The 16,600-nt window shown below is 35.9% G+C and overlaps 1 long non-coding RNA gene across 1 annotated transcript; it reads right to left on the bottom strand.

Annotated features, from left to right (window-relative positions):
* Positions 1–11,131: 11,131 nt before the first annotated feature.
* LOC135733842 (uncharacterized) lies at positions 11,132–14,222 on the bottom strand. The gene is made up of 5 exons (XR_012336432.1): positions 13,931–14,222; positions 12,345–12,401; positions 12,142–12,205; positions 11,797–11,858; positions 11,132–11,637 (listed from the first exon to the last, which is right to left on the bottom strand). It is a non-coding gene; the product is annotated as an uncharacterized lncRNA (long non-coding RNA).
* Positions 14,223–16,600: the final 2,378 nt, after the last annotated feature.

Below are 16,600 nucleotides of genomic sequence, written 5' to 3' on the forward strand. Positions count from 1 at the left end.
ACCATAGCCCAAGAATAGACGATACGTATAAGTTTAAAACAAATGACTTTGCCTACATGTTGGAATATCATATCTTCAAGTATTTTGGCAAAAATGGCATGTAACCAAATTCAAGGCTGTTTAGAGTAGAAGTGGGTTACTCATGGCCGAAGTTTTATTAAGTTTTTAAGTGGCCAAGTCACAATAGGATGTTTAGAAATGAGTCTAGTCACTTTATTCTTATTACATACAGTAATTGACAGACAGCGTTCTGTGAATGTCAACAGGCATCTATTAGTCCCTTTCACACATACAGTCTTTACTGGTAATCAGCCCCGCCGCTCCCATAACGCGCATCACGCGCTGTGCGTGGGGCACCACGTGCTGAGAGGGCACCAAAAATAATAGCCTATTGAAAAAAAATTATAATGCTGAAATTATTTCATTACCCTATAGAAATATTATTAGGCACTTTTTATCCATGTATATATGTTACAAAAAAGGGGAAACGAGATAATTTAATTGCTCTAGTCTAGAAAGTATGCCCCCCAGCCTTTGATGGTCCGTGCTGGTTGATCGCGCGGGCGCCTGACTAAATTTGACAGAGGCCGTTGCTCAATCCGAAGGCTGCAGCCTGCAGAGGTCGCATATCTAAGCGCATACGTCATCAAACGTTCTTATTTGGTAATATTAACGATTATAAAGTTGACTATTATTCTTAGTTAATCGTAAATTGTTGTAATATGCTTATGACTTGCTAATGTAATGTTCAGTTACCTGAAATAAACCAGGCTTGATGACGTATGCAGCCTGCATATGCGACCTCGCGCAGGCTGCAGCCTTCGGATTGAGAAACGGACAATCAGTAGGCAACTTTTGGAAATGGTCCCGAAAAGATAGCAGGAGTCAGGATCGGAAAAAATAAAAAAAGAAGAAACTGCGGGATGATGCCCGTGCATCACTTGCAGGTAAGTCCATCATGTTTAATCATTCCAAATAAGGGAAATGCGCATGGGCTGCAGCTGCTGCTAATCGTAATGCGCCTCGAACTTGCTGTGATGACAAACTATGTTGTTATAATTTATAATCTCAGTGCAAGCTAAATTGAGATTTTACTGTAAAACATTACCTATGCATATGCATTTTACAAATAACTGACGCAGCTGTTACTTTCTTTACTACGTTTCTTTAGATATTGAGCAGTAGTTTATTTTGTGGTTTATTTTGACGTGATGGTGGTTAATACTTTCTCAGTAAAAGTTAACGTTAGCAGTCAGTGCACATGCTAGGCTAACAATTCCTGACTCTTAAATATATATTAATATAAAACGTCGTTATATATGATATGAAGCAAACATTACTGTGACACTTAGTTCTCTGAATCATTGTTTTATTTAAGAATATTGAGTATTCTTGTTTACTTATTGATGTTTATTTAATGTAATTTATTTAAAGTGACATTGTACATGGGAAAAACATGTCTGGATTATTTTGATAATTTAAAGGAACAGTATGTAAGAAATTTATATCAATTAATCATTAAATCGCCCTGAAATGTCACTAGACATTAAGAAATCATTTTCATTTCAAATACTTCTATCACTCACAACAGCGGTCCGGCCAGGATATTGTCATTTAAAAAGTGGAGTTGCAGCCCTCAACTGATGTTTATGTTGTCGTTTGGTATATTGGCCACCAGCTGTGTGATTGCAGTACCAGTTTTAGCCACACGTTTTGTGATTGCAATACCAGTTTTGGCCACAATCCTACATACTGTTCCTTTAAGTTTGGTAATTTTTTCTATTTTGCTATTTTATAAAAGTTTGCACTTTCAAATGTGTAATGTGTGTTGGCTAAAGCTGTAAAGATTTTACTTTCTGCTATTATGTTATATGTTTGGTAATAAAAAAATTAAACTGGCAAAAACAAACTCAGGGTCGGGGTGGGGGGCATTAAAAAGGAATTATGCTTAGGGCACCAAAATGGCTAGCAGCGGCACTGCTGGTAATTTACTGGTAAATTGCAGTTAACAGGCCATGTGTGAACAGAACCTTTCCGGTAAATCAGTGCTGCAAATTTCTCAGAAAGAGAGGTTGTAAGATTACCAGTAATTTACTGGTAAGCGCTATGTGTGAACACAAAAATACAGATTACCGGCATTTAGAACGGATGACGTCAGACCGCGCTGACAGCTTCGGGCCAATCATATCGTTTTAAAACAGATGACGCATTTAGCCTCGCACTGTTTACGGACGTTTTCACACACACGCTGCTTGAAAGTCGAGCACACCTGGAGTTTACGTCCACATTTCTTCACCACATTTCTTTCTCCTCTTTTTATATTTGACTGCGTGCCTGGGTTTTTTTTTTGTAATACATTAACTAATGTTAACTAATGAACCTTATTGTAAAGTGTTACCATGAAGTTTTAGCTCAAAATACCCCACAGATAATTTATTATAACATGTTAAAAGTGCCACTTTATAGGTGTGAGCAAAAAATGTGCTGTTCTGCGTTCTTAAAGTGCAAACGAGCTGATGAAATGTAAACACTAATCGCCATATTGGTGTTTTTTGAAATTGGGTGGGAATATCTTCTTCTTCTTCTTCTTATGTTTTATGGCGGGTGGCATCCAACGTTAAGGTGCAATACCGCCACCTACTATGCTGGAGTGTGAACCAGAGTAGGTGGGAATATCCAGAGACGAGAGGGCATTATAAAGACAAACACTCAAATAAGGAACAGGTGAAAATCATTACATAATTAAAATGGGAGCACACAAGGGAGTGGGGTAAAAGTGACACGACACTGGGAACACGTGGCCACAACACAAAATGTGACTCCACATCCCCACACAAAACACAGTACTGCCATGATCTTGCCATATGAAATCAGACCTTAACACAATGGTCTGGCAAGACCATGACAGACATGTTGAAATCTGATCTAAGTGGGCGTGGTGTGCGTACGAGAGGGCATGACTGATGATAATGTCGTGATTCAGTCATGACAACGCCATTCTCAGCCTGCGCTCCAGCTGGGTCAACTTTATTTTTTTAAATAATTTATATATTTTATATTCAAACTGAAAACATGATGTGATTAACACTCAAGTCATTCAAGTCATCGTGTCTCAAGTCAAGTCAAGTCCCGAGTCTTTAACTTCCAAGTCCGAGTCAAGTCTCAAGTATTTTATTTTTTGTCAAGTCAAATCACAAAAATAGTGACTCGAGTCGACTCGAGTCCAAGTCACAAGTCCCCATGTCTGGGTATTACCATGAAAAGATCCCCTTCTGACATTACAAGCGAGGCCAGATTTTAATAACCGATTTTTTCACATGCTTGCAGAATATGGTTTACCAATTACCAGTTAATGAGTTGTTCGTTTTCATATTTTCTAGGTTGAAAGAAGCACTGGGGACCATTTATAGCACTTAAACATGGAAACGGTCCGATTTTTATGATATGTCCCCTTAAAAATAAGAGCACAATAAACAAAATTAAACAGAATGATTGCATATGTTTTTATATTCCTTAACAATATACAGAAAATACATATTAAGCTAAATTATTCACACATGCACTACTTCTGAGTAAATTGTTGACACAAATTGATGTTTTGCTATTTTGGCCTACAGTGCCAAAAATAAATAAATAAATAAAATAAAAAATTGCATCATGAACTTAATTATACAAGTCATTTCAACCCTCCTTTTTAAAGTTTAACTTAAGTTGAAATAACTCATAAAAGAAAACAACATAAAACATAATATAAAAAGAACAAGTTGAGTTCATTTGTTAAAGTAACATAAAATATATGTTGATATGATATAATTTTTAAAGTGTATTTTTATTTTGAATACACTCAGTGGCTACCTAGACATAATTACATAATTCCTTCATTTGTCATGATTTTTCTTGATCTTCTTAAAGCCTTTGAAAAAGACAGAAACATTTAAATGTTATTATTATAAACTAGAATATCAGTATTGAATAACATCATGCAATCATTGTACAGTTAATCATTGTGTTAAAAACACTGAAAATCCACACAGAGTATGAAAGCATTACTTTATGAACATAGCATATAAAATCCATCAATAATCTTTGATACTCACTCTGCTCTCTAATAGCAGACAAAGTTAAGTTTCTCCATACAGTTTCTGTTCTCCCAGCTCTGAGTTTCCAGGTTTAGAGATCCACAGTAAGTGTAATTGGCAGGACAGGCTGGCAGCTGGACAGTAAGGTTTCCCAGATCCTCACCACTTAACCAGAACCATGAACCTGCCATGAACCGTAGACCTGTCCACACACTTGATGTCTCAGCAGTGGTTTGTTTGGCTTTCATAGAATGTAAATATGTTGGCAGACTGGCCAGATCAGTGTGATGAGTGCTGCAGTATTGTAACGCGTCCTCCCAGCTCTTATTCTCTTTAACCACAATCAGTTCAGTGTCCCACTTGTAGCAGAAGTAAGGGTATGAATCAATACAATACCAGTCATACAATTTGCCATTGTAAAACAAAGCACAGAGGTCATTGCCTTTAAGATGTCTTTGTCCATCTCCCCAGATGATAAAACTGCTATTGCCTGCATCACTCCACTGCCAGTTGTTATCAGAGATCTTTTTCAGACCAACCCAGCTTAATGGATATGAACCACTAAGCCCACTTGCAGTGTTTAACGCTGTGATTTCCTCCCAGCTATCAGCACTGGACAGGTCTACATAGTAGTTTCTGCAGTAACGTTGAGCATCTATCCATGTTGTGGCATTACTAATATAAACGTGTTGTCTTTTCAGAGCTGTTGTCAGCTCATAATGAGCTGATAGGAGAAGAGCAAACACGACAATCTTCATCTCTTCTGTGAAGGGCGAGTCAGTCAACACTCTCCTAAAACACACTTTATATGTTAACACCAACTTTACATTTGTTAGTCAGTAATGTATGCAAATGTATGCTTATTTAAAAAATCAATGGAAAAGAAAATAAGGTCCGTAATAAAGTTTCATGACTAAATGAAGCCAGAACTCATTATGCTTTTTCTCAGCAACTTTTAAATGGACAATTAAATGGTTTGTGTTGCAAAGTATAGATAATTATGTTCCTTTTCACATCTCTTTTCCTCAAGGTAAAATTTTGTCAGGTGTTCATCCCCTTACACTGCATTTCTGAGCTAACTTAACTTTTTTCTTTATTTCCATTTAACATCATGTTAGAACTCAAATTTTTAAAACTTTTAAATAATAAGCTGCTGATATGAAAGCAGATATGTAAATAATTTTAGTATTTAGAAAATAATGCACACCCAATATTATCTATATTATCTATTGATTATTCTGTGTTTTCACCTACATCTACTCATGTAAAGCTGCTTTGAAACAATAAACCGTGCATCGTTTTCTCTAAGGCACTGTATAGCGATAATAAAACGTGCAATGGTCTGCCATCGCTGCTTGGAGCTATATTTTGCACTTATTATTACTTAATACGTTTGGCACTTGCTTTAGGATTTTCATACAGTTTGTTTTGCTTATTATGTGACGACTATAGATGTTTCTGAAAGGTAAAGTGGTCTGTTCTTATCTGTACTGGAGAATTTTCTTGTGTATTTAATTATTAAAATTATTAAATATATGTGTTCAATTATTCAACCTTTTTCCTTATGCTTTCCTTAAAAAAAAACACCACAGTTTTTCAATATTGTACTATGTTCTTACATCATCTTAGATTAATTAATACATACCTATCTTTTCCAATGCATGCACTTTTATTCTTTGTACAGCACCTCGTGAATGTGTTAGCATTTAGCCTAGCCCAATTCATTCATATGGCTCCAAACAGGAAGCCACAAACACTTCCATGTTTTCCCTATGTAAAGACTTTTACATGAGTAGTTACATGAGTAAGTATGGTGGCACAAAATAAAACTTTTGTTTGGAGCCATAGGAATGAATGCGGCTAGGCTAAATGCTAACACATTCAAGTAGCGCTGTACAAAGATTAAAAGTGCAGGCATTGACAAAAAGATAGGTATTTAAAATATTGAAAAACGGTGGTGTTTTCCTTTAAAGAAACCCTAAAACTAATAAAAGTCCAACCTTTACTGTCAAATTTCCTGATTTGTTTTTGTGGTGCTTCTGGTCATATTTTTGCATGAATTTGTTTGCTCACTAGGTGAGAGCAAGGGGCAAAACTAATGTTTTCTCTCAGCCCTGACTACATTTGCATTTTAAGCTATGCCAGCAGGTTTAGCGTGCATCCCTTGATGAAGCTATAAAGCTGCTTTGAAACAATAAACAATTGTGAACAGCACTCTATAAATACAATTGAATTGAATTGAATTGAAATGGGGCACGACACAAAGTAAAGTGCTGTTAAACCTGTGAGGGTTTTGGTTATGTTTAGTTTGTTTTCATTAATGTTCATCATTGCTTCTTGTGTTTTGTTACCTTTAATTAGTCTCACCTGTGTTTGTTAATTATCATCATAATGATTATTCTGTAAGTTTCTGTAATCCCTGCCTTTGTCATCTTTGAGTTAAGAGAACTGTGACAGAAGGTCAGACCAAACGTTTGTGGCGTGTTAGTGTTTTTCCCCCGTGTTTCAAATTAGAGTTTATTGTTTCCGAAAAATCAGTTTCGTTTTTAGCTTTATTTATGGATTTTTCGTTTAAACAAGCACTCGGTTTGGAGCAGGGAGACCGTCACTTCGGACGCTCCAACGGACTATCACCACCCCCGGAGACCAGACGGACATCACCCTACCCGGAACTCCTGCCCACCGCAGGTGGAGAACCCGGCAGTGCGACCTGCGAGCCAGAGCTACCCTCGGAGCCCAGCGTCGCCAAAACCCCGGATGTTCCCCCTGACCAGGCTGCGTGACCAGAGTCTCTCCTCCCTTCTCTTCGTCAGCTCCCATCCCCACAGCAACGTCACCAGGCTTCGGTCACCCCTCTGGTTCCGCCCCTGTTCAGTCATCGTCCCGCCCTCCCCTCCGGGTTTTCTTCGTTCCCCTGTGTATCCCTCACTCCACCCTTCCAGCTCGTTGGGCTCCTCCTTCCCTAAGACGTCACCATGGGACTCCCTAGCTCTGGCTCTGCCTCGTGGCTCCGGAATCCTCCTACATCTCGGTCGGGAGACCCACCAGCTCCGCCCCATCCCTCCGGATCCTCGGCTTCCCCCGGGTTCTACACTCGCGTGTCCCTGCCCTGGATCTTCCCTCCGTTGTCCACGCCGTCGTCTGTCCCCAGGGTGGGACTAGGACTTCCATCACCCTGGCGCTCTCCGCCAGCGTCTCAACCCTGGGGCTTCGTCTCGTCTGGTCTTTGGGTCCTGCTCCAGACCTTCCCTCACCTTTCTTCACAGTTTTTTGGACACTTTCTTTTTGTTTGTTGTTCCCTCCCTCTCGCCTCTATAGTTTATTTTCATCTATGGCGCGAGGTAGCGCCTACTGGGAGGGGCGTACTGTCAGGGTTTTGGTTATGTTTAGTTTGTTTTCATTAATGTTCATCATTTCTTCTTGTGTTTTGTTACCTTCAATTAGTCTCACCTGTGTTTGTTAATTATCATCATTAGTTACAGCTGTTCATCATTATCACTCACCCTTTATAGTTTGCCCTCATTTTCCTGTTCATGGTCTGACCTCGTCTGAATGTAACCATTGTCATCGTGTTTGCTGTCTTCAGTGATTAAAGTCCTGTACGTTTTTTTATCCTGCCTGTTGTCATCTTTTATGTTAGAGAACTGTGACAGAACCACAGGTGTGCATTATTTTCAAATGATTCATTTCTCAATCAATTAGTGTCACGGTGTGATTTAACACCGAATAAGGAAAAACTAAAAGACGAACCCAAACGCAAGGATGTACAAAAATATAACAATGTATTTATTAAAGAAGAACAAAAACACCCACGTGGGGGTAAAACAGAACATAAACCAAACACTGTGATGAACACAAACTAAACACGGGAAAACAGGAACAGATCTCGACATGAAGCACATGAACAGAGTTTTCCAAAACAACGAACGCGCACACGACAGAGAACAAGAGGGCATTATAAAGACACCACATCAATGGGGAACAGGTGAACATAATTAATTACGTAAGACACGAGTACATAAGGGAGCAGGGTAAAAGTGACGAGACACTGGGAACACGTGACACAGATACATAATGTGAAAAACACGTGTTCCCACACAGACCACAATGCTGCCATGACCTTGCCCTCAGAACATAGACCTGAACCTATACTAAGGTCTGGCTTGATCACGACAGCGACAAGACACTGGGAACATGTGGAAGCCACACACACACTGTGAATCCACATGTCCCCACACAGAACAAAATACTGTCATGGACCTGTCAGATGCACTCAGACCTAAATCTAACACAGATGTCTGACAAGACCATGACAATTAGACTACAGCATTCAACACTAAGAAAAGTAAGAAACAATAATGTGTAAATACACAGCTAGTGATGTGTATTGATATCACCTTATACTGTAAAATATGAATGAAATGGTGTAAATATCGCTAAAATAAAAGATTAAAGTAACTTAGAAAAATCTCTTAATGTAAGTTAAGTGATTTTCTGAGTTGGACGAACCAAAATAAATGACTAATATTGACTAAATAATATTGAACAGATATTTTTGTGTAAATATACAGATATTATTTAGGTTTATACATAAAATAAGTGTTTAACTAACAGATTATATCTAATAGATACCCTTAATATTTCTTGTACATTTAATCAAAATATTTGGGACAGCCAAACAAAAATAGATGCAACACATTTTGTTTTTGCCTCCATTTTTCATGAGCTGAACTCATAGATATTATATTAAGACATTATTTTTGAGAATGTAGTTTCTCAATGTTTTGGCTTGTTTAAACTAAAAACCTTAAAATGGCTTGCATGGCATAAGTCCTTCCTATCATCTTAAATGGTTTGCATAATCCATGATTTTCCTCTCAAAATTTTTTAAGTTTGCATGTCCACTTTGCAAATGAGTCAGATTTTGTAATGGTTTTGCATATGAAGAACTCATGTAAACGTTGCTGTATTTTGGCATGACTATATACACAACAGTGAAGTACGTATGAAAGTTCCCATCAGGATTCAGGCCCCACCATAGCACAGAGACAACACTGCCTAAAGTTACAAATGACCTCCTTTCAACATCTGATCGTGGTGAAATCTCAATTCTTATATTACTAGACCTTAGTACAGCCTTTGATACAATAGATCACACAATCTTACTCAATAGACTAGAAAACTATGTTGGCATCAGTGGTCATGCGCTAGCATGGTTTAGATCATATCTAACCAATCGCTATCATTTTGTTTATGTAAATGAGGAAGAGTCAGATCACGCCTGGTTAAAAATAAAGATAAAAATACACAGAGCAACACAAGACCAATAACCTACTTCCTTCTACTAGTGGATATTTTGACAGTTGCATGCGGAAAACGTTTAAATACTCCTCATAGGAGATTCATGTGATTGAGACCAGACTTGGTCAACATGATGCAGAGACATTCTAGATGTTAAATTGCAAAGGGATTTTTGATATCTTGAACGCTGTTGCCATAGCACTGCGTCAAACTTTACTTTTATTTTCAGGCATATTTAAGGCTCTTGGCATGCTTATATTAATTTTAAATTTGGCACACATATTACAGTTGTCGGCTGTTAAGTGTGGACAAAAGGTCAGACAAAGGCGTGTCTCTTTAGTGGCTTACTAGCGCCCTGTTTGTCTAAAATGTTGGGTTACTTTTACCTGCAGTCCCCAAATGCGTCAGTAACGACATAAAATAGTCCACTGATATTTACCCACTTGATCCACTTGCCCACCGTGCATCGTTTTCTCTGAGGCACCGTATAGCGATAATAAAACATGCGAGGGCCTGCCATCGCTGCTTGCAGATATATTTTGCACTTATTATTACTTAATAAGTTTGGCACTTGCTACATTTGCATTTTAAGCTATGACAGGAGGTTTAGCGTGCAACCCTTGATGAAGCTGCCAAGTACTGTACCTCAGTGTTTACGCTACATAGACCAGAAACATTCAACACAGCTGCAGCTTGCAAAATCCGCCTACCAAAATTACGCGTATTAAATAGCTAAATACATTTCTTCTTTGATTTGCATTGTTCACTTGTTTATAAATAAATCTCTTAAAAAATATAATTTTAGATTTTTCCCAGGGGTTTTGTTTCATGCGCAAATATCATTAAAATCAACAATACATGCTGATTCATACATCAAATACACATGCAGTGTTTCTGTATGGAGAAAATTTTATAAAATAATGTAAACATAAAAATAAAATAAACACTGAGTTAAATTACTCAGTTTAGTCAGTGACAAACATCAGAGGGAGCCAATGAAATTTTAAGTCCCACCTTCAGCATATAAACCAACAGCACCAGCTCTTCTCAGCAGGCCCCGCTAAAGATAAAATATTTGCACTAAACGCTGCACACTGGTAACAGAGACACAACACCTGTCAGGATCATTATAGGCCTGCCTGCTGTTGATGTGATTTATTACAGTAAAGAAAACATGAGTATCTTACAACACACTGTTCTTAGATGGATTCATTTTTACCTTTATTTAGTCAGGACCATAATATATTAATCCAAAAAAATATATATATATTAATCTTGCAAAGTTTTATTCTACCAATGATAACATCTATTTAAATTAAACAAAAAGTGTGCTGCTTTGTGGTCATTATTGTGTCATTTTAAATAAAAGAGTTTTAGAGTCAAGCATATCCACACTGTTAACTATTTCCCTGTATTTTTACAGTACGGTACTGGCAGCACGGTTGCCAGTAAGTTACTGTATTTTGGTTTTACAGTACTGTACTGTAATACCATTTTACAGTACACAAACTAGTACTGTATAGTTACAAAGCAGTACTGTACTGTAATTTTACAATATTTTATTACAGTAGTCTATTTTTACAGTAATTTACTGTAATGTCTATATTGACCCATAAATACTATTTATTACTTATTACAGTTAATACAATAATATTATATAAAATAGCTAGAGATTTAGGTTTAAATCTATAGTTATTAATATGGTAAAAATGCTAAATTAAAACATAATGAATTAAAAGGCAATCAAGCAATGTATGTATCAAAATTTTATTTAAAAAAACATTTAATTGAAACAAACATATTTAAAACAAGATTTTAAACAATAATAAACATATAATCAAGTAACATAAAATAAAATCAACAAGTATAAACAAGTTTGGAGACCCCTGCTGTAACATATTTAACTCTGGCAAATAGAACACTGTTCCATAGTTTGAAGTTTTCAGTTTAAAGTCCATCATCGACTAAAAGGTAACATTTCACTGTGGTAAAAATAACACTGGCCCATAGTTTTAAATATTCTACTTGAATTTCATTTAACACTAAAAATAAATTAAAAATTAAACTGTGGCAGACAGACCACAGTGGCCTTTACTTTGAAGTCGTCCATTCGAACTCAATCAGGGACTGCATGAAGCTGTTCACATGGGGGTTAATGGCCACAGCTTTTCTCTGCACCAAGTTCCTTGTCTTTTTGCTTGCTCCTTGTCTGGATGTGCACTTTTTCCCATCTTTGGAATTAATTCTATCCAGAAACCTGTTAGAAATATCATAAACATTAAGTCAACAAATATAAGATAGAAAAAGATTCTTAAAAAATTAAACTCAGCCTTGAATTTACTCCTATTCTGAAACCTTTTACTCTTATTCTACTGTTCCACACCTAATTACATTAAAATACAGAAGATTCACTTACCTCGGAACAAACTCTTTCCTCAATGGACAGCATCCACATGGATCATGTCATGATTGAATGTCCTGAACAGAAAGTACAATTGTTACTGATTTGGACACAACTTTTTATTCTGAAAACAAAATCTTTTGTCAATAAAGTCCAGGGACACCTCTGCTAAATAAATACAATTATTAAATTAAATTTCTTATAACCAAAGTCTGAATATTTCTGTTTGTATATTTCTACATGGCAAACTAAGACAATTCTGTACATGTTGTGTATGGTCGTGTTACAGTGTTGTGTGTGAATGAGTAAATGAGTGTATACATGGGTATTTAAAGAAACTGTGGTAAAGTGCAAACTTACCGAACATAATGTGCTTGGTGTGTGTCTGGTATCACCCGTTGTGCCTCCACATCTGCCTTAACTCCTGAAAAGTGCAAGGACACTCATGTAAACTACAAATAAAAAGTCAGCCACATTCCTGTGTAATTTTGCATGTGACGTGAAAGCATTTAATATTGCAGTCGAAAAAATACATGACTTGTAACTGTACATCATGTACTTGCCTGGTGCCTTTAAAGATGATCCATCTTACCCAATCCAGCTTACAAGCAATGGTAAGACTGTAAAAAAGACAAATGTTACAAAATCTGTTAGCCATAGAAATAAATATACATTGTGAAGGAAATGGTAAAAGAAAATTTAGTAACACTTTACAATAAGAGTTTATTCCTTAACATTTGGTAATGCCTTAGCTAATATGAACTAACAATGAACAATATATTTTACAACATTAATAATATTTGATAATGTTCATTGTGCAGAGACAAAGTGATTGATTTAAAAATGTATTAAGTGTTTAAATCTAATATCATGCTATGCTAACAAATAAAACATTACTGTAAGTGTTAAGTCAGTTGTAAAACAAATATATATATATATATATATATATATATATATATATATATATATATATATATATATATTAGTTGTTATATTATATATTATATCTAAATATCTAAATAAGTCTTTTTTTAATTATAACATCTTGTCTACAGAAAATCTCTGAAAATGTCTCGTTTAGTGCAGAAAATAGCAATTTATAGTGACAAGGTAAAAAGACTGTCCCTTTAATGTTTTACCCGGACCGGCTGCGGTGTAACACTATGTCACGCAAAGTTTTTTAACAAGTAGCTAGCTGCTCACTTTAAAGATAAACATGATCGCCTAAATCTGAGCAATCCTGGTGATGCCAGTTTCCTACACGATGTTATAATGGACTATTTTACATCCAGAGATGAAGGATCAGATGACAGAGACGAGAAGACAAAGGTACGTAAATGCGGAGCCCATTCTCTTTTCGTGCATTGATTTGATGTGTTTTGGAAACTTATATACAGCGTGTAATGCATCTGAAGTGGTGGAAACAATATGCCATAAAAATGTATTGGACAACTTACTGGGCGTGTAAAACGCTTAAGAGAAGATATTCTCTGCTTTTGCTGATATACCGTAATAAAATAACAACAACAATACGCGCGGCAATCCCTTTCATTCATCTGATATTAAGATGAGCCCAGGTCTGAATGATATTTGGTCGAAGTTAAAGCTGCGATGAGTTCGATGCATGTATCCAGTTAAATATGAGGTTTCTTGTTTTCACTTCTGTGGAGGACTGCGGTACTACAGTATGCTGTGTACGGCGTGTCAAGTCCTGTCTGTTTACAACCACGAGTCAGCCTTGCCAAACAGTCGAACTTAATACTTTTCTCTGACGCTAACTGAACGGATGAAACGCCGAGATAAACGACCATTATGCTGGGACCGCAAGACCGCGCTGGCGGGTTGTCTTTGTCCATTTCGTTAAAAATAGTTTCATTGTCACCACACTTTCAACACAATATAAACTCACCAAAAACCCTCGTAATTTAGTTAAAACAACCCTATATTCATTAATAAAGATGTAAAGCGAGTAAAAGCAGCGGTAGACATCTGTGTGTAACGTTAGCTTACTTTCTGAGGGAGATTGAAACTTTGTTGGCGACCGTTTTTCTCTCTCATTGCACGTTTAAAACAATATTGTGACAAACTATTGACAACATTCTTAAACTAAAAATTAAGTTTTCATGAAACAGAAATATTTCAAACTTACCGAACTGCCAGAAATCAATCGTCCTCCTTCAGCTGCAGCCAGGAGTTGTGCTCTCTCTCCCTCTGTGTGATTTGACGTTGGCGCACTTTCTCTGATTATTGCAAGTACACCTGGCACATTACAGCAATGGCTACAGCAAGGTTACATCAAGACCAAAATATACTGTAAAATTTTCCCGCTCAAACAAATTTACCCAGAATGCATTATGAACTGCAGTACTGTACTGTAATGTACACATACAGTATAGTACTGTGGATTTTTACAGTAATGTACTGCTAAATCTACAGCGACATCTAACAGTGCAATTGCAAAGCACCACTTCAAATATGTCCGCAAATGTTAGAGTTACCAATAAGTTGCTATTTTTAGGGTACTTGCCTTAAAAAAAGATAGCCACATTAAATCAGCTGGACTTTTGTTATTAAAAGCAAGTAATATAGGCTACTAAAATAAAAGTGATGTGCTGTTATATTTATTTGCCGATGTGGCTTGTAGACATCGACTGTATACAACATTCAGTTGTCAATATGAAAAAATCACAAGAAAATCATAAAAATTAATACATAATTTCCCCATAGACTTGACTAAGTCATACATACCACGTAATATTACAATAGGTACCCTGTAGACTAGTCTGGCAGACACTGTCATGTAAGAAAGAGGTATAGTGATAAACATCTATTTGTGGTGGTCAATTTTGATTTTGTGACAGACTGACAAATAAATGAATGTCTGGGAAACATTAATTTCCAACAATGCTCCCTCTATTTCCCCCTTCCACTTGTTTGATATATTTTATATTTATATAGTATATTTATATTTATGTTTTTTTAACTTTTAATTCGCGCAAAAACAATAACACCACAAAATACAGTAAATATAAAATAAAAAAAGGAATAGTTTCATGACACCTTATTTTGTTAGTTTGATCTTATTTTTGACCATCAAACACAGATAGGCCTACATCAGAGCCATCGGGTGGTTCTTCGCCTCTACGTTGTGCATTAAAATCAATCCTTTAATGCATGGCCTTACGTATCACACAGTTCTAATGAATTTATTCTGTATTGGAATCAAAGAAACCATCAATACTAGGCAAAACAATTTGAGAAAGGAGAAATATGCAATTACTTAAGGGAATTGTACCTGTTTTTCACATTAATATTCTTGTAACCAATTTATTTCATATTAAATTGTACTTGTAATCATTCTTATATTATGCAAATATGCTAATTTTTAGAAAATGACATGGTCAAAACATGTATCCAGCACCAGTATTTCTAGTTTGAGAGGAATACAAAGAAGTAATGGTCTTTTTTTGTAGGGGATATCTTGTATTACAATATATTAAAAATAACATTTGATAACAGAACTAACACATTTGTTCTTTGGCAGACACTTTTATCTGAAGTGACTTCATTTAAGATATTTTATCAGATGCATGTTCAAATATCTGGAAATCAAACTTACAACCTGTTGGGCTTTTGACTTTAAAACAATGCTTTACCAATACATGATTGCTTTACCTAAATATTATTTAGCTAAAATAGCAAAATCTTAATAAAACCAGCCAAAACATGACATCTTTCTTTACGCTAATATTTTGGTGTTTGAGGACCCCTTGTGGACAACAGATTTAATTGCAGACATGTGCTTGGCCTGCCTGTTTTATCTTTAAAGAAATATCTGATGTTAATCTCTGATATCTTTTACATTATCATTGCTGATAGAGAAAAAACCAAACGCTATGTGAATCAATGTCTATTTTAATCTGAAACACTCAAAAAAAAAAAAATAAAAAAAAATAACTGTGCAAAATTTGTATTTGTATTTTCTATAGTAAAACTGTAGTAAAATGTATAGATATATCATGTTTTTTTAACTTTATCATTGTGAATGTTAAAGTATATTTCAGTGTTTACTACAGATGATCAATTCACTTTAGCTATTACAGAACACTGCATTATACATTAACAAATTGTCATACACTACAATGTATTATAATTTACTAGAATTTAGCCTACTATATTTAATACTAACGTAAACCAGGGTATTTTTAATGTGCGCTAGTGAATGCACTTAGTCATGTATTAACAAATCCAGTCCAGCATGCGGATCCTGCTCACATCACTCGCAGCGGTGCTCCACAGTGTAGACAGTTTTTTAAAACCTCTTAAAGAAATTTCACCTCAGGATCGCGTTCAAGCAAACCTCCTGCAGACAGGTGCGCGCTCTACGCCTGCGCAGTACGCATGTAGTTGTCTTATAATAAAATAATAATAAAAAAACGGGACATTAACGTGAAGCATAAGGCATTAATAGTGTTATTTAAAGATCAAGTTTACTGTATACACTGTAAAAAACAACTTATAGAATTTACTCAATAAAATTGTTGTAACAATTTGCACTCACTAACTAAAAAAAAATAGGTAAGGTCTAATATTTTTCATTACTAATTACCAGTTTGTGTTGAAAAGTGGTGGGACAAAAAATCAGATGAAAAAACATTACAGCAGGAAGGGAAAAATATTGAATAACGGCGCATCAAAAATGGGCATAGTGTAGGCCGGTCTTGTATTTTTGCCTTGTTTTCAGTAAAAATATCTAAAAATTCTTAAATTAAGAAGCTTTTTCTTGATGAGCAAAATGACCTAAGAAAATAAGTCTAGT

Source organism: Paramisgurnus dabryanus, chromosome 3 (assembly GCF_030506205.2).
Source record: "Paramisgurnus dabryanus chromosome 3, PD_genome_1.1, whole genome shotgun sequence".
Taxonomy (NCBI): Eukaryota; Metazoa; Chordata; class Actinopteri; order Cypriniformes; family Cobitidae; genus Paramisgurnus; species Paramisgurnus dabryanus.